Raw genomic sequence first — 11,443 nt, 5'->3', positions numbered from 1 at the left:
TAGTTATATTAATTAAATGATAACATAAGTACAAGGCATCTGTGATAATTACATAATCTGGTGTTAACTTGAGACTATTAAGAGTGAAGAGGTGGAGTTTGGCCTGTCAATCAGGTCGCAGCTTGATGACCTCATGTGGAAGCCCTATGAAGACAGATAGCTCACTGGAGGCCAGACACACACTCTCTACTCTTTGCTTTGTATTCCTGCTGACAAGACACATGGAGCTACGCTGATGGAGATGGAGCCCTGGAGCTGGAGGAGCCATATGGAGAACCCTGCCAGTGCTGAGATGCTTCCACTGCCACTGGATCCACAAGACCTTCCACCCACTGGCCTGCGGTTTTCCCTGCATTCAAAATCATTGCATGTGATGCATGAGTCTGAAGAGGAATTTATAGACTGCTGTTGGATGTATGGGTGAATATCGAACTTATGGATTTGATGTAGATGGCGCTGGGATGTTTTCTCAATATTCAATTGCTCTTGTATATATAGCTCTTTCTTATATACATATGAGTGTCTATGAATTTGTTTCTCTAGTCAAACCAGACTAACACAGATTCCCTAACTAATGATGTATTTGAGCTATAGAAAACACTGCAGGTGTGTGTGTGTGCATGTGTGTGTGTGTGTGTATTCACATGCTGTTTTTAGTGTGGACAAGTCAGGTCTACCTCATAATGGCCTCTGGTGCAACAGAACAAAGCCATGTCCAGCCCTGCCCCACCGTCACACGTCAACATATGTTTAATTAAGGAGGGGAGTGGTGAAAAACTTGAGTAGCAAACATACCTACTCGGCAAACTTTTCAACACCATTGCTTATACTTTGAAAACCTCCACCCATTTCAGAAATCCAGTTGAAATGCTTTCTCTTCTCATAGGAAGCCTCCCTCAACACATACACACAAAACAAACTGACCGCTATTATGTGGATTCCAACTCATAGTGACCCTATAGGACAGGCTAGAATGGCTCCTATGGATTTCTGAGGCTGTCAATGTTAACAACAACAGGAAACCTCCTCTTCCTCCTGTGGAGCAGCTGGGGCGTTCCAACAGCTGGGCTCTCAGTTTGTAGCCCACCATGGAACCACTACACCACCAGGAGTCCTAAGGCTTCAAGCGAACACCTGTTAGGCACCTACTGCATGTCCAGTGAACTACTAGACTTTTTACAAATGTCATTTCACTTAGTCTCCAGAGAAATGCTTCTACCATATGTATGCCAATATTTAGCTTAAGGAACAGGCAAAGGCACTAATCATATAGCCTAAAGTCATCAGATGCTAAGCAACAGGAACTTGCATTTAAACCTAGGTCTTCCAGGCTAAAAATGCCTGTCTATCCCACAAAGCAAGACACTATTTCATTCAAATTCCTATGTAGTTGTGAAGACTCCCCTTACATCAGGTAAAACAGGTTTGTTTTCTTACATGTTAGCACGGGACTTGGCACTTTGCAAACTAGCTGTATGGGCGTACATTGCTCAGAAGCCAGGTACATTTCACAGTCAGTAAATGTTCCACGTGCTACCACTGAGCACACGCGTTCACAAATGCTCAGAGACAAGGACACCTTTGAGTTAATGCCTGACAGACCAAACAGAGGATGAGAAGATGAGAGGAATAAATAAAAAGTGCCCACTTCAAAAGAAATTGTATGCCTCACAGAAGACAATTTTCTCTTACAATGTTTTCAGATGTCTGGCTACCACTGGGGACCTTGTTTTTCTTTAACGGCTTAATTTAAGAGAATCCCTAGAAGAGGAAGTTCCTGGAGGTGAGACAGGGTACTTGTATATGAATGTGCCTTTCACCGAACAGTAACTGATGGGCTGTTCTATTAATCATTGACACGGATATTTACTAGAGCATGTGGTTCATTTTGGGCAATAGGACCAATTTAGACCACTCTTAGAGGAGAAAAAAAATCCCCATTAGGTACTGAAAACCACCCCAGGAGATGACAATTACAAGCTAATAGGGTCATTTATTTTTGTGTTTATATTTTCAACTGAAAGAAATACATTAACTGCAAAGGAAGACCTCCAGAGAGAGAGAGCGAAGGAGCTAACAGGACAGTTTATTCTTTTGCCTTGCAACCCAGACCAGGAGTCAAATAGCCGCAATGTGACCCATGATCACTGCACCAAGGTCAATGCAGAGGGGGAGAGTTGAAGAACAAGGAAGTGTGTATAGGGAACCACTGAGTCTGAGATTCATAGGTATCCCCCCGCCCACCAAACAAATTTGGTTTTGTTTTTATTTTATTTTTTATGGGCCTTTATTTCTCCTTCCCTCTCAAGCTGGTAGACAGTGTTAAGTACTTATGAAGCACCCGCCGCACCAGTCAACTACATGAGCAATGCGCCCAGGGATTACAGCAGTATGTTGTCCTTGAAGTTACTTTCCATTTCTATCCTCAGAACCTAACTGCTGGAAGCACATGCATTGGTGACTCTTAAACTTAGGTCCCTGGGGAAGAGGAAGAACCTAGATCCATTCAAGGACTTCAGGATAGTTGACTTTCTTATATGGACCTCTCACAGGTTCTCTCACAGTTCAGTGAAGACTTTTAAGAGTGTCTTGCTTACAGAGTGCTTTAGTTTCCAGCAATAGCCAACCCTAAGGTCATTTCCTAGTACTCTCAAATAGACTATGTCAAATGTGTCTAGAGCTGAGCATTGTAGGATCTGAGCCACATCCGGGAGTGGAAATGGACCGGCTAGATGGTGAGCCATGAAGAGAACTCTAGGACTGATGAGGAGTCGGGGTAGAGGAGAAGCCACCAGCCTCAGCTTTAGCATGGAATCTCACACACTCTAGACCATACACTTGAACTATAAACCTCTACAAGACTCTAGTTAGACTCTACAAATAAGTCCTGCACGTCACCTAGCACTGAGGAAACTTTCTGAAACTAGGGCATTGGCTGGGTGGGAATGTGGATGGAAGAGCATTCACAAGCTCAAAGTGTAGAACAGCAGTGCCCTGCGGTGGGTGTTGGCTAAAGCACCTGTGTGTGGTAAGCGAGTGTGACAGATCTGGGTTTCTGGTCTAGTCTTTCCTCAGCTGTAGTGCAGTTGAATGATTTTGAAAATCTTCTCTCACCCTCTTCCATCTATCTCTCTAGCTCTCTATCTACCTATCTATCTCTCATCTATCGATCTATCAATCTATCATCTATCTATCTATCTATCTATCTATCTATCTATCTATCTATCTATCTATCTATCATCTATCTATCATCTGTATTAGTCTGGGTACTTTGGAGAAACAAATCCACAGCAACTCATGTATAAGAGAGAGTTTTATGCAAAGAAAATGTGCATCACGAAAACATCCCAACCCAATGCTGCCCAAGCCCACAAGTCCAACATTAACCCATACCCAACACCAGTCCACAAAGTCCTTCGCCTCACAAAACAGAGGCAATAATGCCGACTGCAGGAGGAAAGCTGAGTCAGTGAACGTGTAAGCATCTCAGCACTAGCAGGGGTCTCCACACGGCTGCTCCAGCACCCAGGGCTGCATCGGGATAGATCCATGCGGCTTCTCCTTGGGGATGTCTTGTAGGAAGTCAATCTTGCAAGCTGAAGCAGGGAACTGCTAAGGCAACTGCACCCGGTGCAACCATCACAAAACAAGAGACCCGAGAACTAGAAAGGCGAGGCTTCACCACCCATTTATCCCTCCGCCTTTCAACCAGCAAGTGCAAACAGTAAGACAAAAGGACCACCATCAACCTTTAAAAAGCCAGGGAAGAAGCATTTGTCATGGAATATTTTTTGCTTTCCTGAATTTCAACCTGAACTTGTATATATTCAATTGATAGTCTGTTCCACAGTCAGCCCTGGTCTGTTCCACAGTCAGCCCTGGTCAGCCCTGGTTGACAATGATCATCTCTTCCCACAGATATAATGCATTTGATTCATGTATATTCCATCTGGGAAGTCCACATGTATACATGCCTTTTATGTTTTTAAAAAAAATGTTATTTGCAAAATTACATCATGTGATCTTTAGCTTCATTTCTGTCGCCAAGGCCATATTTTCTAACTACTGTTAGTGGAATTCTATTTGCTCATCACTAACATTAGTGGTTGATACTGAATTTGAATAATTGTATTAACTGAACTTTGTTCGATATGAATATAGTCTTGCCAATTGTTTTTTTGTTGCTAGTTAAGCTTACTGTTTGTTGGTGTATTTACATGATAATTTCTCCCATACTTTTACTTTTAAATTTATGCCTCTTTAAATATAGAATGAATCAATAAGAGACAGCAAACATGCTTTTTCTCCCCCAGTCCCCCTCCCGCCCCCCCAGTTTGACAATCTCTGTATTTTATTTAGGGCACTTAATCCATTTCCCATTTGATGAAATCATTGATATGTCTGGGGATCAGCTGACCAAATGTTTTTAATTCGATGCTATTTCCCTGTGACTACTTTAATCAATTATTTTGATTTATTAGATTGAAAATGTGTGCATTGCCTTCTTGTCTCTTTTGTGTGGACTAACAATACAGCCTCTTTATCTCATTAGAGACTATGGCACATCCTCATGCTTTACATTTCACCTTGAACCTTCCTACGTGGTGCTGTGCACTTTGCAAGTGTAAAATAGTATAATTCAGTTTAAATGATTTACCCCGTCAGCCCTCCCTCTGTACCATTGTTTCAGAGCTTTCACCGTTGAGCTCATACCCAACCTTAGCATGTATTGTTATGCCTTTTGCTTGAAGGGATCAATTTTCTTTTAATAAATTATGAGAAGACAAAGCCAAAAGATTATGTATTTACTTACAATGATCATATTAATAAGAAAGATAAATAGATTTTTAAAATAATGATAAAAATCCTTGGAGAGTTTTGAATATTTGCCAACAGGGGCACATAATAGTATAAGGTTATGATAAAGGCCTCCTATTTAAGAACAGAAGTAAAATGAGCTTGACTTAAGGGATATTGTAATTCTATTCCTGTACTCAAAGAAGGAACACTACACAATTTTGATTTGTGAATGTAGGAGATTAAGAGGTTCCTTAAGAATGTGGAAGAAAGGAACTATTGAAACAGAAGGTTTTCAAGGCTATACATAAAACAATTTGCATGAACTTGATTTAAAAGCCATAATTATATTTAAAATTTTTTTAAAATGAGATTGTCAAGAGTGAATAGAAGAAAAATTAAATGTTAGCTACAATAATGGTTTTGGCAATAATAATAATTATTATTCATTGAGTTTTCAATGAATGCCACCTTAGGTATTAAGTAATTAACAAGTATTGTGCCATTTTATTCTTTCAATAACCCTATGAGATAGCTAGATTTGTCAACACGATTCAAGTAAAAATGATTGGCAAAAGTTAAGCAACACACTGAAGGTGTGCTTAATTGATGTTGCGTCAAAACACTTTTCTGATTCCGAAGCCTGCTTTGTTAAAATTAAGCTGCAGTGACTTATTAGTAAGTTTACTTGGGGATAGGTGTGTGTATGGAATCCAAATGTACAATCAAATATTAACTTTGAAAACAAGAGAAATGAATTGTGACTGTGATTTTACAAGAAGCCCTCATGGAACAGTGGTTAAGCTCATAGCTTCTACTTGGAAAGTCAGTGGTTCACACTCAAAGCCACTTCAAAGGAGAAGGATTTTTCAATCCGCTTCCATGAAAACATACAGATTTGAGAACCCTGTGGAGCAGTTCTCCCTTTAACTGTAGGGTTGCTATGAGTCGGCACCAACTAAAGGCAATGGGATTGGTTCTTTCATGGTTTTATATGATCCTCAAGTGGAAATATTGATGATTTCTATTGGCAAAATAGTGAACAACACAGAATGTGTAAGAGGAAGATGGAAGGAATACAAAGGTCTACTGTACCAAAAATGATTGATCAACATTCAACCATTTCAGGAAGATGTACATCATCAAGGAGGGATGGTATTAAAGGAAGAAATCCAATCTGCACCGACAGGACTGGTGAAAAACAACACTCCAGGGATTGACGGAATACCAACTGAGATGTTTCAACAAACACATATAGCACTAGAGGTGTTCTCTGATTGGTGTCACGAAATTTGGAAGGCACCTACCTGATTAACAGACTAGAACAGATTCATACTTGTGCCAATTCCAATGAAAGATAAATCAACAGAATGTAGGAATTATTTTTTCTCCTCTTCTTTTTTTTACTTTTATCTTTACGCCACCCAAGCCACTATTTAGATTTGGGGGATAGAAATCTGGAGTGATTCTTTTTTTAAAGCAACCTTCTCTCTCTATAGCACACAGCCCAAGAAATAAAATCAACAACAGCATCGTGTTAAACCCTCCATTTTTTGTGTTCCCTATGGCCCCAGCCCGTCCCTTTCCCTGTCCCTACCCCTGTCCCTGGCCTGCTCAAGCCTTCACATTCTTATTGATGGGTGTATAAACCACGTTTCTTTTTCTTTTTTGTTTTTCCTTATAAAAATGGTGACATTAAATATTTACCTTTGTAAGATTGACAGTTTGCTAAACAAAGTTCTCTAGTTTTGTCCCTGTCTTGCTGTGTTTAAGAGAGTTATCATTGTTTTTTATTGATGCATAAAAGTCTACAGTAGGAATGTACCAGAGCTTATTTATTCATTCCTTTATAGTTAGAGTTTGGGGTTGTTGTTATGTTTTTGCTATTGTGGAAATTGCTTCAATAAACAAAGGCATACATATGTCTGTTAGCGTTATAGTCTTAATTTCTTAAGGGTACATACCCAGTAAAGAGATGCCTGGATCATCTGGTGTTTGTATTTGCATTTGTGTATGGAAATGCCATAATGATTTCCATAAGAGTTGTGTTAGTCTGTGTACATTAGAGAAACAAATCCACAGAAACTTATATTTAAAAGAGAGAGTTTTATATAAAGGGTAAGTGCACATCAAGAAAACTTCCCAACCCAGTGCTGCCCAGGCCCACAAATCCAACATTAGCCCATATGTCCGACACCAATCTGCAAACTCCTCCTCCATCTCACAAAGCACACACATTCATGCCGACTGCAGGAGGAAAGCCGAATCAGTGAACATGTAAGCATTTCAGCGCTGGCAGGGATCTCCACATGTCCTCTTCAGCACCCAGGGCTGAATCGGGGTAGGTCCATGTGGCTTCTTCTCAAGGATGTCTTGCAGGAAGTGAGTTTTGCCAACTGAAGCAGGAAACTGGCTAAGGCAGCTGCACCCTGGTCCGACCATCAGAAAGCAAGAGACCCAAGAACTTGAAAGGCAAGGCTCACCAAACCATTTATCTCCCTGCCCTTCAATTAACCCCACATGTGTTTATCGGCCAGGTTGGCACAATAAACTTTAACTATCTCAATAGTTGTACAATTCTATAGTTCCACCAGCAATGTAAAAGCATCCTCTCCAGCATGTTAGTTTGTTTCATTGAATTTTGTCAATAGCGTTGATGTGAGATAATTACTCATTATTGTCTTAATTTGCATTTCTCTTATTGTTAATGATCACAAACTTTTCTTAATATGGTTTGTTGTCAGCCTATATGTCATCATTGGTAAATTGTCTATTCGTGTCTTGTGCCAGGTTTTTTATTAGATTATTTGTACTTTTCTTGTTAAAATACTGCAGCTTTCTATAGATTTTGGAAATTAGCTCTTCAGCTGATCTATAATTACTAAATATTTTTTCTAACTATGTGGGTTTTCTGTTGATTCTTTTGATGAAATCTTTTGTTGTGCATAAATGTCATATTTTTAGTAGGTTCTAGTTCTTGATTTTGTTTTCTGTAGTGTGAATATTTTTCATATATTCAGTAGTGTGTTTATGCCTTATATGAGGGTCCTTAAATCTGTCTCTATTTTTTTCATTGATGGTCTTAATGGTTGTTTTTTTTATATTTAGGTTTTTTTTAATCCACCTTGAGTTTATTTTTGTACATAGTGTGAAGTTTGTTTTTTTTTTTCAATTTTTTTGCAGGGGAGGAGCCAGAGTTTCCAGCACCATTTGTTGAAAAGGCTGTTTCTTAGACATTTAATGTTTCAGTTCCTTATCCAAAATTAGGTGTCAATTGGTAATTGATGGTATTTCTGGAAATTATTGGACCAGACGGTCAATACGACACACAAATAAAAGCTTGCTGAAGATCATTTAAAAATAGTTGCGTAGTACAGCAGCATAGAACTGCCAGACATTCTAGCCAGATTCTGAAGAGGACATGAAACAAGACCCTCACTGCTATAACAGAAGGATCTCATATCCTCATTGAATGTAGACAATACCTCCATGACATGGACCCATTTTTTTATTGGCCATACAAAAGCACTGGACTGGGTAGATCATAACAATGATGAATAACATGGTGAAGAATAGAAATTCAAGAGTTCTTGATTACACTTATGGAGAATTTTTATATAGATCAAGAGACAGATGTTTAACTAGAACACGAGAAGTGCAAGCAGAATCTCCGCCCAGATGCACTGAAAAGTTGGCTACCTGGAAATAACCAGTCAGAAGGGCTTCCTACCACTCTTTCAAGCTCAGGAAAGGAAATGTGATGTTTTCCCAGTCATCCATTCTGGCTACTGCTTCGCTTGCCTTTCCCCTTTCCTTTACCAGTTCATTAATCCCTATTAATAATAATAAAAAAAGAATGATGGGCAGCGTTGGCATCTGACCTCTGAATTCAGAAAGGGGAAGAAGAATCAAACCCCAAGGTCAATTTCTATGAGACTGAGGTAAAATATGCCTCCATCTTCCAATGGTCTTACCAAGTCTGACATGAACCGTCCTTCCCACAGTATGCTGACTAGGGAGTTGGGTGTGATAATTCATTGACATGGCTACACTTAACTCATAGATGATATTCAAGATTGTGGGGTTTATTAAGGAAATTTTCAGGTTATTAACACACAGGATACAATTATTTGGACAGGACAGCTTTTTGTCAGCCATGCCTGCAGGCAGGCCTCTCTGGGGTCTTGGCCTCTCAGGCACATGGCCCACTGGCCTCTGCCAAACTCACGCAATGTTTCAAAGCGCTCAATGCCGCTCTATGGCCAAAAGCACACCACCAGCTCAAAATCTTTCAGCCTGTGGGTCAGAAAACAACTGCCCTAATTAAGTACCCCATTCCACATGTAAGGCTCTCAGATTTACTGACTCTGTGAGCTGGGAGGTCTGCCATGCTATCCTGGGCCCTAGCTTTGGGTTCTGGTGCTGCTGCCCTCGGTCACTTCTTTGGTGTCAACAGTGATCTATCTCTGGCTCAAAGAGGTTCAATGTGCAAGAATCTGAAGATCCAACGGATGGATGTCCTCCACTCCTGGCTCTCCTCTCGTGGTAGTAGTAAGGGCATTGCTTTTTGCTTTGACCTGGTTCATTTTATGCCTAGCAGGATGGAAAAACTTACCAACACCTATGTTTGATTTCCATGCTTTTGTGATCACAATTCACCTTGTTAACAAACAACACAACTGAATCGTACAAGCCTGTCCCTAACCTCCTCTTATGCAAACCCATCAAGAAACAGTCATTTGGTGGGAGTTAACAAAGACTGTGATCAGAAGGACCATATTACAGGGTTCGCTGCACCACCACTCTCTTCTTGCTGTTCACGTCTATACCTTACCTGATGTCCAATGAGACACTGGGTAATTTTGACAGGAATCCCTCTCTTCACACTTGAGGATGACAGACCCTCATGTCACCCCTCACCTGGGTGCTACTGGCCAGCTAGTATCCTTCCTTTGTCCTCTAAGACAATATTAATAAAACTCGGGACGGATGGCTGTATTCAAAGAATATAAAAATAGCACTTGTTTCCATCCCGTTCTTTTTCTGAAATCCTTATTCTGAAGCATTTAAAATCTACCTACATGCACAGAACAAATCCAAGTTGGCTTGAGATGTGAATAAATGAAAGGTGTGCCACATGTCTTACAATAACAAGAAAACCTGTCACTGTTATAATCGCTCTTCGAATCTATGGAGCAAATGACCGCTTTAAGTAAAGCTTCAGAATCCCCAAAGTAAAGCACTCCCATGGGAGAGCTGCCATCAAACTCCCTCAAGTGACATCTCCATAGATCTGCCAGAGTGCGAGGGCGACAAGGGATTTAATTACTGAATAGGCTCTCCTTCCCCGAGGTCCCTTTGTGAAATTGTACGAAACAATTCTCTTCAAATGTATTCCTGAGATGTGTCATCACTGCACATCTTTTCATTATTTTCACCTAAGTGAAGAGATTCTTTTCCAAATGTATTTATTTGGGAAAGATCTGGCAGCTACCCCCCACCCCCCACCCCTTTTCATACTCTTTCTTTCTTTTCATGTTTTCTTATAAACCTTGATGCTAATGTTCTTTTAAAAAATAAAATGCAGCCAAGCATTTTTAGGACGGAAACTTAATTTCCCCGGAGTAGAAGGTGTGTTTTTTCTCTCCTTCAATGAATGAGCTTCTGCTTTCTTCGACTCCCTATCTGAGTCTTGCTGAAGTTTTTCTCTTCCTTTTCTCCCTTCCTAGGCCTTACACGCTCATTTTCTCTCCCTTTCTTCGCGTCTTTCTCCCTCCCGCTCTCCGGCCCTTTCGCCCTATCTCCCTCTCTGCTTCCTTCCGTCCCTCCCTCCATCCCTCCCTCTTTCCTTCTTGCTTTCCCTCCTTGCTTCCTTTCTTCCTCTGATCTTCTTCCGCTTCTCCTCCCCCTATCCCTATTGTCTCCCCCTTCTTTCTTCTTTCGTTCCTCAGTTTGTTTTTGTTAGGTGCCATCGAGCTGGTTCCAAGTCACAGGGACTGGGTGTACAGGAGAGTGCGACACGGCCCCTTCCCGCGCCGTTCTCAAAGTGTTGGCATGTTTATGAGTCCCATATTGCCGCCGCTGCATCAGACCATCTCGCGGAAGGCCTTCTCTTTTGCACCGCCTCTCCACTTTACCGAGCACGGTGCCTGTCTCCAGGGACCGGACTTGCCTAACAACATGTTCTTTATGAAACAGGTACTCTTACCATTTTCATTTCAGACATAAGGTCATTGAAGGACCATGCTGTTTAATATGTCTTCTAAATCCACAGAGATAAATGATGAGAGCAGACGAGTAAGAGAGCAGAGTGAAGCTTTGAACCAAGACTCTTTGGCCCTAGAGACAGCTTCCTTAACCACTTCTGTAACCTGCCAGCCATATTAATAGCCAAAGAAAGAGGAAGAAAAAACAGCATGAGTTGTTTGATATGTGTTCCTTCAAATAACTTTCATGACTAATGTTGCCAGGTGTAACACTGGTTAAATTTGAAATCAAGTTAACAGTACCTTTTTAAAGTATGTCACAAATATAACCCAGAATAGACTTATATTGTGGTGAAGAAAGTTAATGATGCCTGACTATCAAAAGATATAGAGTTTATCTTAGTTTATATCAAAAGTTTATCTTAGAGGCTTGAAGATAA

Source organism: Echinops telfairi, unplaced genomic scaffold, assembly GCF_000313985.2.
Source record: "Echinops telfairi isolate 266 unplaced genomic scaffold, ASM31398v2 ScPeMD7_2291;HRSCAF=2852, whole genome shotgun sequence".
NCBI classification, from domain to species: domain Eukaryota; kingdom Metazoa; phylum Chordata; class Mammalia; order Afrosoricida; family Tenrecidae; genus Echinops; species Echinops telfairi.
This window is presented reverse-complemented; position numbering follows the sequence as displayed.